Source organism: Mesoplodon mirus (assembly GCF_964341445.2).
Source record: "Mesoplodon mirus genome assembly, contig: HAP1_SCAFFOLD_846, whole genome shotgun sequence".
NCBI lineage: Eukaryota > Metazoa > Chordata > Mammalia > Artiodactyla > Ziphiidae > Mesoplodon > Mesoplodon mirus.
This window is the reverse complement of record NW_028295193.1, coordinates 93,392-105,149: the sequence shown is the minus strand read 5'-3', so window position 1 is coordinate 105,149 and position 11,758 is coordinate 93,392. Positions and strand designations below refer to the sequence as shown.

General features: G+C 40.4%; 1 long non-coding RNA gene across 1 annotated transcript; it reads left to right on the top strand.

Moving 5' to 3' along the window:
• The first annotated feature begins 1,481 nt into the window (after positions 1-1,481).
• LOC309797666 lies at positions 1,482-11,027 on the top strand. Its single transcript, XR_014292770.1, has 3 exons — positions 1,482-1,653; positions 8,255-8,416; positions 10,157-11,027. It is a non-coding gene; the product is annotated as an uncharacterized lncRNA (long non-coding RNA).
• The last annotated feature ends 731 nt before the right edge of the window (positions 11,028-11,758 follow it).

Below are 11,758 nucleotides of genomic sequence, written 5' to 3'. Positions count from 1 at the left end.
AATACTAAATTGCAGCTAGAGGTTAGTGAAATTAAAGATGTAATATTCCCATCCAGATTCCACATACACTTTGATACATATTAAGAATCCCCTGCTCTTTGGTGAGGTCTAATTTTATGAAAGTGAAACTCAGAGAGATGAATTAGGTTGTTCCAGCTTTTAAAAAGCCCGCATTCTAGGGTCAAGAATTCTTACTGAGCCTTGTTGAAACTGTTTGCTACACTACCTCCTAATTTTGGAACTGCTAAACAGAGAGTTGGGAACTCTTCCTAGATTAAAAGTACTGCCTTGGCCTTGTGCAATTACACTGTTTAGGTTGCTGGACAAATCCAAGGATAAAACTGGCCTGGACCTAGTGATGGGCAATTCCAAAAGCAAGCTGAATGTGAGAAGTTCACTCACAGAGAACCCTAGTGTCAAAAAGCCTCTCTACTTGGGAATGGCTGAACACCGGGAAAATAAGCCCTGGTTCAGCTGTAAAGAGAGCACATCCTTGGCCTTTTTTCCCCCTTAAGTCCGGAAACTGATGATCTGGTCAGCTTAGGAGAGGGAGGGAGGGAAGGAGGGAGGGAGGAAAATGAGAGAGAGAGAGAAACCTGTTAATAGCTGGTGCCAATTTAAAGAGAGAAGGAAAGGGTTTATTATATACGTATATGCTAATATTATTCCTAAAGCCAATTCTGATAAATCCTTCGGGAAAGAAAGAGATGCAGCCACCTGTTAATGTGGCTTCAGCTTCTTTGTTTCCAAATGTTACAGCGGTCACCAGACCAGCCATTCCACTTGGGGCGGGGCCAGGGGGTTAGAGGGGGAACATCTGTCCACTAAGGACACTACTGAACAGCAACAAAATCTTGGGGCGACCCCTCTCTCTTTCCTCGAGTGCTTTCGCTAGCCGGTCCTACTTCCCCACTCCTTTGGGAGTTTCCTGTTCCATTACGTAGGCAAGAGGGCGAGAGGTCCCAGCTTTCCTAATTGTGAGTGGTTTGGCTGGGTGTGTACGTGCGAGTAACTGTGTGTGTGTGTGTGTGTGTGTGTGTGTGTGTGTGTGTGTTGAGGGAAAGTGGAGCTTGCTACAGGGGCTTAGAAAAACTAGTCGCCAATTTAAAATATTTTCGGAGTGTCTGAATGATATCTTCAAAGCTAATCCCACTCTCAAATTCAGCGAAATGAACAATACAGATAAGGAAGATGAAGAGGGTGGAAAACCCACACAGCGGAATGGAGCTGTCCATGCCGCGGGAGTGACAGGGGAGCGCTCAGAGGTAAGGCGCTCTGCAGAGAAAGTCACTCTGGCTCTTCTCTCTCGGTCCACCAGCCGGCGACACTTCTTCTGTAAAAGCATTCCTAGAAAATAACCCTACAACCGGGAAGGGTAGCGATCTTTGAGTGCAGTTTCCAGGAGCCGGTCCCCGCAGCAGGGAGAGGCCCCTCTCCCCCCGCGGCTGGCGCGGAATGTGGCGATCCGGCCCGGCGCGGGGGATGACTTCCTGTGGCCGGAGCTCGGCGGCGGGAGCGGCGGGAGCAGCTGCTGCAGCTGGCAGGTGGGGTGGGGGCCGGCCGAACTGACCAAGCACAGACCCGGCGCGGCGGCACTGCGGCCCCGGGGCAGCCGGCGCGGGGACATGCGCTGATTCGATCCCTCCGGAGAAGGTAAGCAGCCCGGCTATTATTAGCCTCGGCCACACTGCGCGGTGCTTTCTGCTTGGTTAGTAATGGGGTTTGTAATACAGAGGGAAGAAGGGGAATATCCCTGCCACCTTCTGCAATGGGAAAAGGAGCAGCAACTGGAATTGAAATATTAATCAGCCAAGTGCTTGAGATGATTGGAGGAGCGGTGTTACTGGGCAAACAAAGAAGGCGGTCAGCCTCTGTAATCTTAAGATAATCAACCATTGCTGTGCCACACTCGCTTCGATATTGAAGAGGATTCAGAATGGAAAATAATTTGAGTTTCACTTTTACGTTGCTACCTTCAACCTTCGCTTGGTTAATTTCTGGTTTGCGAGCAGCAGGTTCTTGTCAGCAGCCTAGAGAAGTAATCGGAAATCTTCCCTCTCCTTTTGCCTTCCTCAGTCTTCTCCCTTTCCAGTTATTAGAATGGGTCTGCACATTTCAACGTCAAACACCCACTTCAATACTGAACCTTTAGAAAGAATCTCAAATTAGAGGAGAAACTTACCTCCTGGAGTTCAGCTTGGGTTGAGCAGCACTTGTCCCCACTTCTCCCTTCATTTACCATCTTCTCTTGTCACTCATTTCATTGATTCCCCCACCCCCCTACCCTGGGGATGCTGTGCTCATTAACAAGCCAGCTCTTGTCAGCTCCTGTCCACCACCTCTGTTCCGTGACTGATTTTTCAAGGACCCAGAAAGGACATTGCCTTATACCATGTTTGGACTATTATCTGTGTCCTTCCCCAAAATACATGGCATGAAAAATCCTTTAAACCCAGTACCAACATGGTTTCCGATAACTCCCTTCATTGTAGTCACTGCAGCTACCAGATGGGTTTCGAGGACAGCAGAATCTGTTGGGGTGTGAGAAAGAGGGCTATACCTACATATTTTGCTCCACGTGCATAAGAATAGGTGGAAGTAGAAATGCAAATGTCAGTCTGTCCCGTTTTTCTTGAAGCTTTTTTAGTCCAGCTAGGTTGTGAGACACCTAGCTGGGTAGGGTATGGGGCAAGTCCTCCTGCAAAAGCAAGCAGTGTGTTTGTCCTAGGATTCCCCCAATAACCTCAAAAGAGATTCCAGAGAGGCTTTTCCCACAGGCAGTCAGAAAGCCAGGGGAGGTGGGCAAGGTAAACCTCAGGTTATTTGGGCATCCTCAAGTTAGTCTCCCCTTTTGGAGGTTCTGACCTAGGATTTCCCCACAAACGCTTTGCTGCTGAGCTCAAGTGCCCATTCTTGTTGCTCACCTAGGGATGTACAATTGAATGATATTCTGTGAAATGGTGAAGATTGCTATGGTGGGGATTACAAATGTGCCACTTCACCAACAGAGAACAGTTGCAATAAGCCAGACTGTGTGGTGTCTGTGTGCCAATATTCCATTTAAAAAGTGATTTGTTATCTTTAAATCTGAAATTAAAGAGACAGTTTGACTCAAAAGGCCATGGGTTTTATTTTAACAAATTAAAATAGGAGACCAATGAAAAAGAGGTCCAGGGTTTATAGCTAACCTTCTTACCTTCTTTTTTTAAATATTGCTTTAGAACAAGATACTGGTTCTGAAAAATCATGTTACTTCTATTATATATCGTTATTGTTTTTCTGATTACAAATTCTCTATTTATAGATACACTTTGGAAAGAGTTGAGTTGGTTTCTTTGTCTCTATCTTCAGTATATGAGGCAGAAGGAGTGGAGGGGGGTGGGCAAATCCCACTCCAAATGGCCCCCTCAGAGAACTGTTCCCCGGACCATGCAAACCTCTGGACCGATATTGTTTTGGCTGGTTGTTATTATTATCTTTAAATGTGGTTTGGGTTTGAAATAGTAAATTTTCAATATTCTAAATTTTTGACTCAGGCACACCAACTAGAAGAGAGAACAAAGAACAAGAATAGCAAAACTATTTTCCACCTTTCTTACCTAATTGTAAAATATTTAATTATATGAATAATTATTCTGAATAATAAGTGAAAAACATATTAAAATAATAATTCATTTTTTAGAAAGTAGCCCAAGGTTTATGAAATACAGGTTAGTGCAATTGATCTTAAGTACAGTAAAAATTTCTGTAATTTTGAAAGGTGTTTTTATGTTGAGTATTAGTACATGAAAATATGCTAATGATGGTTAGAAATTGAAATGTCTGTTACTTGGTTTCTGAAGAAACTGAGCTCTTTGGCAAGAAATGGGTCAGGATTAGTTGACTGGAGCCGCCAAAGCCGGCATCATACCTGCCAGTGATTGTATAGGTGAGATGAATGCATTAAGTTATGGATTAGGGTTGGAGAAGCCTTCTGGGGAAGAAAGAAAACAAGATAGAAAATAGAATTTGTTATTTTAGTGCAACTAAGATAATTAAATTTAAGGTATTTCTGAATTTGGACTTCGTTATATTTAAACAATTTCTGAGGAAAGTTTCTAAATTCAAAGCCCTAGGTAGAAATAGTTGTATGATTTCCTAACCGAAACTAATTTATGACTCTATTTCCTTTGTTAAAAACGTTTCCCAGAGAAAGGAAAAATTAATTGCCCCGTGTTAAGGAGGAGTAATACCAAATAGAAGGATGTATTCTATTAGTTGCTAAATGAACTGTAGGAACTTTTTTGTAGATATGACAAGATAGAATTGAAATCAATCTGCTTTCCAATCACGTAAAAAAAAAAACATGTAGTCTGGTGGGTGGTCAGTGTTATCAGTAATTTAAGACTTGAGTACCCACTTAGGATTCACAAAGTTGCCCTCTCTTTACAAAAGGCATTTTCTGGTGCTGCATTACTGCCATTAGCTACAATTGAAATAGACTTATCCTGAGATTTTGAAAAACAGAAAAAGAAATAGTAGGATTCATAAGGCTTTGCCTCCACTGAGAATGGGTAGAAAAAGTGCTATTTTGAAAGTTATCAATGGCCTCTTAATTGCCAGATTTCTGCGCTGTTTCAACCTGCTCTTTATGCCTTTATTTTTAAGTTCTCTTCTAAGTTCTTTTTTAAAAATTTTACTGCTTAGTGTTTTATTCACTAAAATAGCATTTTTAATTGAAGTATAGTTGATGTGTAATATTATATAAGTTACAGGTGTAAAATATAGTGACTCACAATTCTTAAAGGTTATACTCCATTTATAGTTATAAAATATTGGCTATATTTTCTGTGCTATGCAGTATATCCTTATAGCTCATTTTATAATAATAGTTTGTACCTCCTAGTCTCCTATCCCTATACTGTTCTTTTTTTAAAAATTAAATACTTGTGTTCAAAAGTATTATTAATAAGTAATACATAAAGAGATATCTCTTTATCTAGTTTCTCACTAATCCCCTTAAATTACCTCATGACCAGCCTAGAACAAGTGCTGTTTATTTCTAGTTTGTGCCTCATGATATCACGACTATATGTCTTCATTTGTTCCTTTCACTCACCCTGCTACACGTTGAAACCTTGCTCACAGCATACACTGCCTCTTCCATGAACCCTTCCCCATACCCACCTTCCTTCTCATTTCAGATGTGTTTCTCCCTTGTCTAAATGCCTGTGGCACTTTCTATTTTGGTCTATCCTTTAGTTTGAACATGATTTGCTGTTGTAAAATAACCCTAGGGAGCAGAGTCTTTGACTAACAACTTTTTATCACCTGAAACTCATAATACAGTGCCCAGCTATGTATATGCAAAGTAGACGTTCAGCAATTTGATTTTAGTGAAGAAATTAGCTATTATTTTCCAGGGGTGTATATCCACCTACTCTAATATCCAAGTTAGGCTCTAAATAGTGTGTGCAGGTACATTTTAGTTTAAAATCCCTATATAATAATATAGTGAAAGTACATTCAAACAGTTATATTCAACAAAAGTTATTGTGAGCTTACATGCCCTTAAGTGGATATTGGCTCATCCGTATCAAAAAGCATAGTAAGCATTACAAAAGAAAACTTTAAAGAAGACATTGTACCAGCTTTCAGTATGCTTTCATTCTACGGAAAACAAGTAAGCAGGGGAAGATGTCTTGCGTAAATAAGTACTAGTCTTAAAGCGCTCTGCTAGGTACTTTCATCTATGGTGTATAATTTCATCCTTCTACTATATGCTAATTTTACACTGAGACTCAGAGATCTTACCTAAATGGCAGAGATTCTTTCCACATTCACATGCTGTTCTTTGAAGTGTTAACGAGTGAAGGAAAACTATAAAAACATAATCAGAGTAGTTTAAAATGGTTTTGTGGTCAGGCTTTCCAGTGCTTTTTAAACTTTTGGGTCTTAACATCCCCTTTAATAATTCAATAAAGGCTATGCGTCCACTCCCCAAGTACATACACAACACACACACATAGAATTTTGCCTGTAATTGCAGGTGTTCGTGGACCTAATAAAGCCCTCCTTTGCAAATGCTTTAAGGACATCTACGCTGGGCTCAGTTTTTCGTTTTGCTTGTTCTATGCTTAATATTTATTTTTGTACCTATTAAAATTAAACAAATTGTTATCTGTTATAGTTGAGATATAAACCTAAGCAGCTTCGTACTTTACAACTTTTCTTTTTGCATTTTTGTATTCTGTCCTTCTCTCTCACACAAACACACAAATTTATATAAATGAGATCAAATAATACTTTCCTGTGAAGAGAATGCTTAGAATTTATTCTTAACGATGTTTCTATATATCACACATCAGTGTTAGCTATAGTCATCATGTTGTACATTATGTCCATAGTATGTATTTATCTTACAATTGGAAGCTTGTACCTTTGACCGTCTTCCTCCAATTTCCCCTCCCCTGACCCTCTGTCTCCTGTAACCACAGGTCTGATCTCTTTTTCTGATTGTTTTCTTTTTCTTTAGGTTCCACATATAAGTGAGATCATATAGTGTTTGCCTTTCTTTCTCTGACTTATTTAACTTAGCATAAAGCCTTCAAGGTCCATTTCTGTTGTCTCAAATGGTAGCATTTCTTTGTTTTCTTACAGATGAATAATATTTCAGTGTGTGTGTGTGTATATACATATAATACGTATATATCTATAAATATATAAAACAACCTCTTTACCCATTTGTCCATCAATGGGCACTTAGATTGTTTCCATGTCTTGGCTATTATAAATAATGCTGCTATGAACATGGGGGTGCAGATATCTTTTTGAGTTAGTGTTTTCATTTTCTTTGGATATATTCCCAGAAGTGGAGTTGCTAGATATATGTAGTTCTAGTCTTAATTTTTGAGGATCCTCCATACTGTTTTCCATACTGGCTTTACCAATCTACAATCCCACCAACAGCACAAGGCTTCCCTTTTCTCCACAGCCTCACGAGCATTTGTTATCTCTTGACACTTTTGAGGATGACTGTTCTAACAGGTGTGAGGTAATATCTCAATGTGGTTTTAATGTGCATTTCCCTAATGACTAGTGGTATTGAGCATCTTTTCATGTACCTGTTGGCTTTTCGTGTGTCTTCTTTGGAGGAATGTCTATTCGGGTCCTTTGCTCATTTTTTTAATTGGGTAATTTTCTTTTTTGCTATTGATTTGTATGAATTTTTAATTTATTTTGGATAGTAACCCTTATCAGATATATGGTTTACAAATATGTTTTTTGCATTCTATAGGTTGTCTTTTCAATCACTTTGTTGATTTGTTTTTGCTTTTGTTTGCTGTGCAGAAGCTTTTTAGTTTGATGTAGTTCCATTTGTTTATTTTTTATTTTGTCGTTTGTGTTTTCAGTGTCATATCCAAAAAGTCATTACCAAACCCATGTAATGAGCTTTATTCCTATGTTTTCTTCTGGCAGTTGCATAGTTTCAGGTCTTACATTTGAGTCTTTAATCCAATTCAAGTTAGTTTGTGAGTGGTATAAGATATTGGTCCAATTTCATTCTTTTACATGTGAATATCCAATTATCCCAGGGTTCCCTTGTATGTAACTTCTCTCTTTTCTCTTGCTGGTCTTAAAATTCTTTCTTTGTTTTTGACTTTTGATGATTTAATTGCAATGTGTCTCAGAGTAGCCCTATTTGAGTTCAAACTATTTGGGCTTGTTTGGACTTCATGGATATGGATGTCCATTTCTCATCCTAGGTTTGGGAAGGTTTCATCCACTATTGCTTTAAATATACTTTTTTTCCCTTTCTCTCTCTCTTTTCTTCTTCTGGGATTCCCATACATGAACATTGTTTACTTTATTGTGTCCCATAATTTCCATAGGCTTTCTTCACTCTTTTTATTCTTTTCCTTTTTGTTCCTTTCACTGGGTAATTTCTAAAGTCCTGTCCTCCAGTTTCCTGATTCTTTCTTCTGCATGGTCGAATCTACCTTTGAAACTTTCTATTGAATTCTTCAGTTCAGTTATTGTATTTTTAAAATCTAGTGTTCCTGTTTCTTTGATGTTGCTACTTCCTTGTCAAACTTCTTGTCTTGTTCAAGCATTGTTTTCCTAATTTCACTTAGCTGTCTGTGTTTTCTTGTAGTTCACTAAACTTCCTTAGGAGGATTATTCTGAATTCTTTGACAGTTCATAGATATTCTTTTTTTTTTTTTGTGGTGTGTGGGCCTCTCACTGTTGTGGCCTCTCCCGTTGTGGAGCACAGGCTCCGGACGTGCAGGCTCAGCAGCCATGGCTCATGGGCCCAGCCTGCTCTGCGGCATGTGGGATCCTCCTGGACCGGGGCACGAACCCGCATCCCCTGCATCGGCAGGCGGACTCTCAACCACTGCGCCACCAGGGAAGCCCAGATCTTCATTTTTTTAAGGTCAGTTATTGGAGTTTTATTACTTTCCTTTGGTGGTGTCCTATTTGCCTAATTTTTGTGATCCTTGATTCCTTACATTGGTATCTGCATATCTGAATAATTGGGCTCTTCCTCCAGACTTAACTGGGTATTATATTCAGTAGTAGTAGTACATGGGGCTATGAATTAGTTTTCTGGCAGAGAATCAGAGCTTGTATAGGACCTGGCTCTGGACAGGACCCAGAGCCTGTATAGTTCATTGTTTGGGAACCCAAATCAGGCCAGAGTGTGCACTTAATTCCCTGGTCAGGTGAGGGCACTGGTTTTGCCCTGCAGAAGGGGGAGGCCACAGGCTGTGCTGTCTGTTCAAGTGCCACTGTATCTAGGGCTGTTTAATGGGCTGTACAGCTTCCCATGTTCTCTGGTTAGGTTCCCCAGTTGGACGTGCTGAAGGCTGTATTCAGCGATGAGTAGGGCTATGAATTAGATTTCCTGCCTGGGTGCAGCAGGAGAAGCAACTCTAAAGCCAGTAAAACTCTTTGTTGTCTTAACTCAAGCTGATCCACACTCCACGTTCTGTGGCTGAACAAGGCCACTGGCTTTGCTTTGCAGACTATCAGCTCTGTCTACCCTTCTCTAGGCTTGAGCACTACTGGGCCACACAATTTCTAGGATTTGTCACCAATCCTTCTAGTTAGATGGGCCAGGAAGACACTCTCCACAGCAGATGGGATGGGGCTAGTCCCAGTTCCTTTGCCTGGGTGGGATGAGGAGGGACCACTCCAGGCGACTCTTAATTTCTCAAACAGGCTCCCCAGTTGGGAGGAGCTGGGAGCTCCTCTCAGCCTTGGATATGAATTAATCTCCCTGCCTGTGCATGGTACAGGATCCCTCCACACCTGATACTGGCTCTGCTTTGTACCAGAGCCAGTGATGAGCTCTGGCTGCCTGCCTCTTGGCTGGAGCACGACTGGGCCAAATGGCTTCCAGGATTTATTGCCAGCGCTTTTGGTCAGATGGCCAGAAGACACTCTCCACAGTGGGTGGGCTGTGACTCTGCTCTTTCCCTGGGTATGGGCAAACCAGGTTCAAGGGCCAGATGCGTATCAGGTGGATCTGTACCCTGCTGAGTTCCCCGGTTGTAGTGTCCCACCAACCTGGCTCTGTAGATAAGCAAAGGTGCCAGTTGTGATCACTACTTGGGCACTGCAGGTATGAATTCCATCGGTCGCAATCCATGTGCTGGCTGTTGCATGCCCCTTCCCCCTTCATCACAGTCCAACTTTTAGTGGTCAAACCCTGCAGATTCCCCTGCAATCCCAGTGGAGCAGGTTAGAGCAGTGGCTCCCACAAAGCAACCCCAATGCTAGTGGTGGTGCTTGCTGTCCCCCAGTTCTCTTCTCCTACTGGAGGAACCAGAGGTTCAGGGGAGACCTCACCCATGGTGCCCCACTGGCTTGGGGGAGGGGCAGTGTGGTCAACGTGTAGCTCCTTTTCTCACCCTTCTAATGCAGTCTGTCTTAGTCTCTGTGGTGCACGGGGGTGCTTCAGCCTCACCTCCATGTTCTAGGATTCTCTCAAATAGTGTCCTGTTTCCAAATAATTGTTAGGTGTTCCTCCTGTGGGGGACGTGGAGCCAGGAATGACCTTGGTGATGTCACCCCACTCTGGGCTTACTTTGACAATATGTGTGTCCTTTATAGCCCAGACATTTCTGGTACTTGAAATGAGGTTCTCCTTTTATTGTTCTCCCTGCTTTAGGACCTAAACTGGGAGCTCTTCATTAGCACTGGCACAAAGGCTGCTGAGATGACTAGGAAGCAAGTGCCAAGGAGGATAGTGAATCAAAGAACCTTGATTCATGGAAAAGGAATCCCAGAAGGAGCTCTAAACGTTACACATTCCAAAGGATTTATTCAGAGTTTCCCAATCAAAATCATTTTTACAAAAAAGAAACAGTTCTCAGACTTCGAGTAGTATACTGCCAAGTATGTGGAAGAACATTGCCAGCAGTTGAGTGGTGTGGTCTGCTTTGAAATATATTCAGTTTGCTTAGGATGGACATATGTCTACTTCAAAGTTACTATTTCTTTCTAGTAATGCTGTCTACAGTACTATATTTGCTTTTGGCAAGTTAAGAAAACAATGACATCCCTCCCAGGTTCTAAAACAATTACCAGCATAAAAATACATTAAACTTTTTAGCTGATACTTAAGGAAACCAGTACTAGCTAGCATTCCTACTGATGCTAGTATTCAAAGAGAGGCATGACAAAACCATTAATCTAGAAAACACCAGGTTGGAAAGATGGAGAGAAAGAACTCAAGAGGACTACTTAAGCTGTTGCTTTCTTTACATGTCCCCAAATATGATAATAACCATATAAGCTCCTAAAATAAGTGCAATTTTATGCAAACTTCATAGTATGCCTAGTATGAGGTAAATTTGTACTTTATTTTATAGTATATTTTTATTTTTTATTTTGGTAAAATGTCCCATAATGTAAAATTTACCATTTTAACCATTTTTAAGTGTATCATTTATTGGTATTAAGTACATTCACAATGTTGAGCAACCATTACCATTATCCATTTTAAGACCTTTCTTGTTATCCCAAACAGAAACTGTACTCACTAAACAATAACCCCTTATTTCTCCCCTCCCCTTAGCCTCTGGTTAACTCTATTCTATTTTCTGGGTTTATAATTTGCCTATTCTAACTACCTCATATAAGTGGAATCATATAATAGTTGTCCTTTTGTGTCTGGCTTCTTTCACTTAACATAATGTTTTCAAAGTTTATCCATGTTATAGCATGTAGCAGCATTTCATTCCTTTTTAAAGCCATACAATGTATAGTGATTTTTAGTTGCAAAACACTTTTAGTACATTGTGTTTCTATTATATTAATGATATCTAGCATATATCACTACCATATTACCTTTAGTAGATGCCCAGTAATGTGTACTATGAGTGAGCCATAATTTCATTCAGTCAAAACCCATTGATAAACATTTATTAAGTTCCAAACAGTTTTATGATTTCAATAAATGTGGTAATGGACATAGAGGTTCATGTCTTTATGTCCTGGAGCTTTTACTTTTGAGGGAAGAATTCTTGGAGTGGCATGGAATGGTATTGTTGGATCAGAGATTATGCAGAAATATTTATCATTTGAATACATACATTGACTATAAAAACCATCAACTTCTTCAACAGATAATATTCCTGTATTTTATGTAACCATTTATGACTATCTTAAAAATGAATGCAAGTAATGTAAGGGAATCCACTTAATGTGATTTGAGCAAGGAAACATTCTCACTTTTTTCATTTCTAGTTCATGGAAGAAAATTCCTATA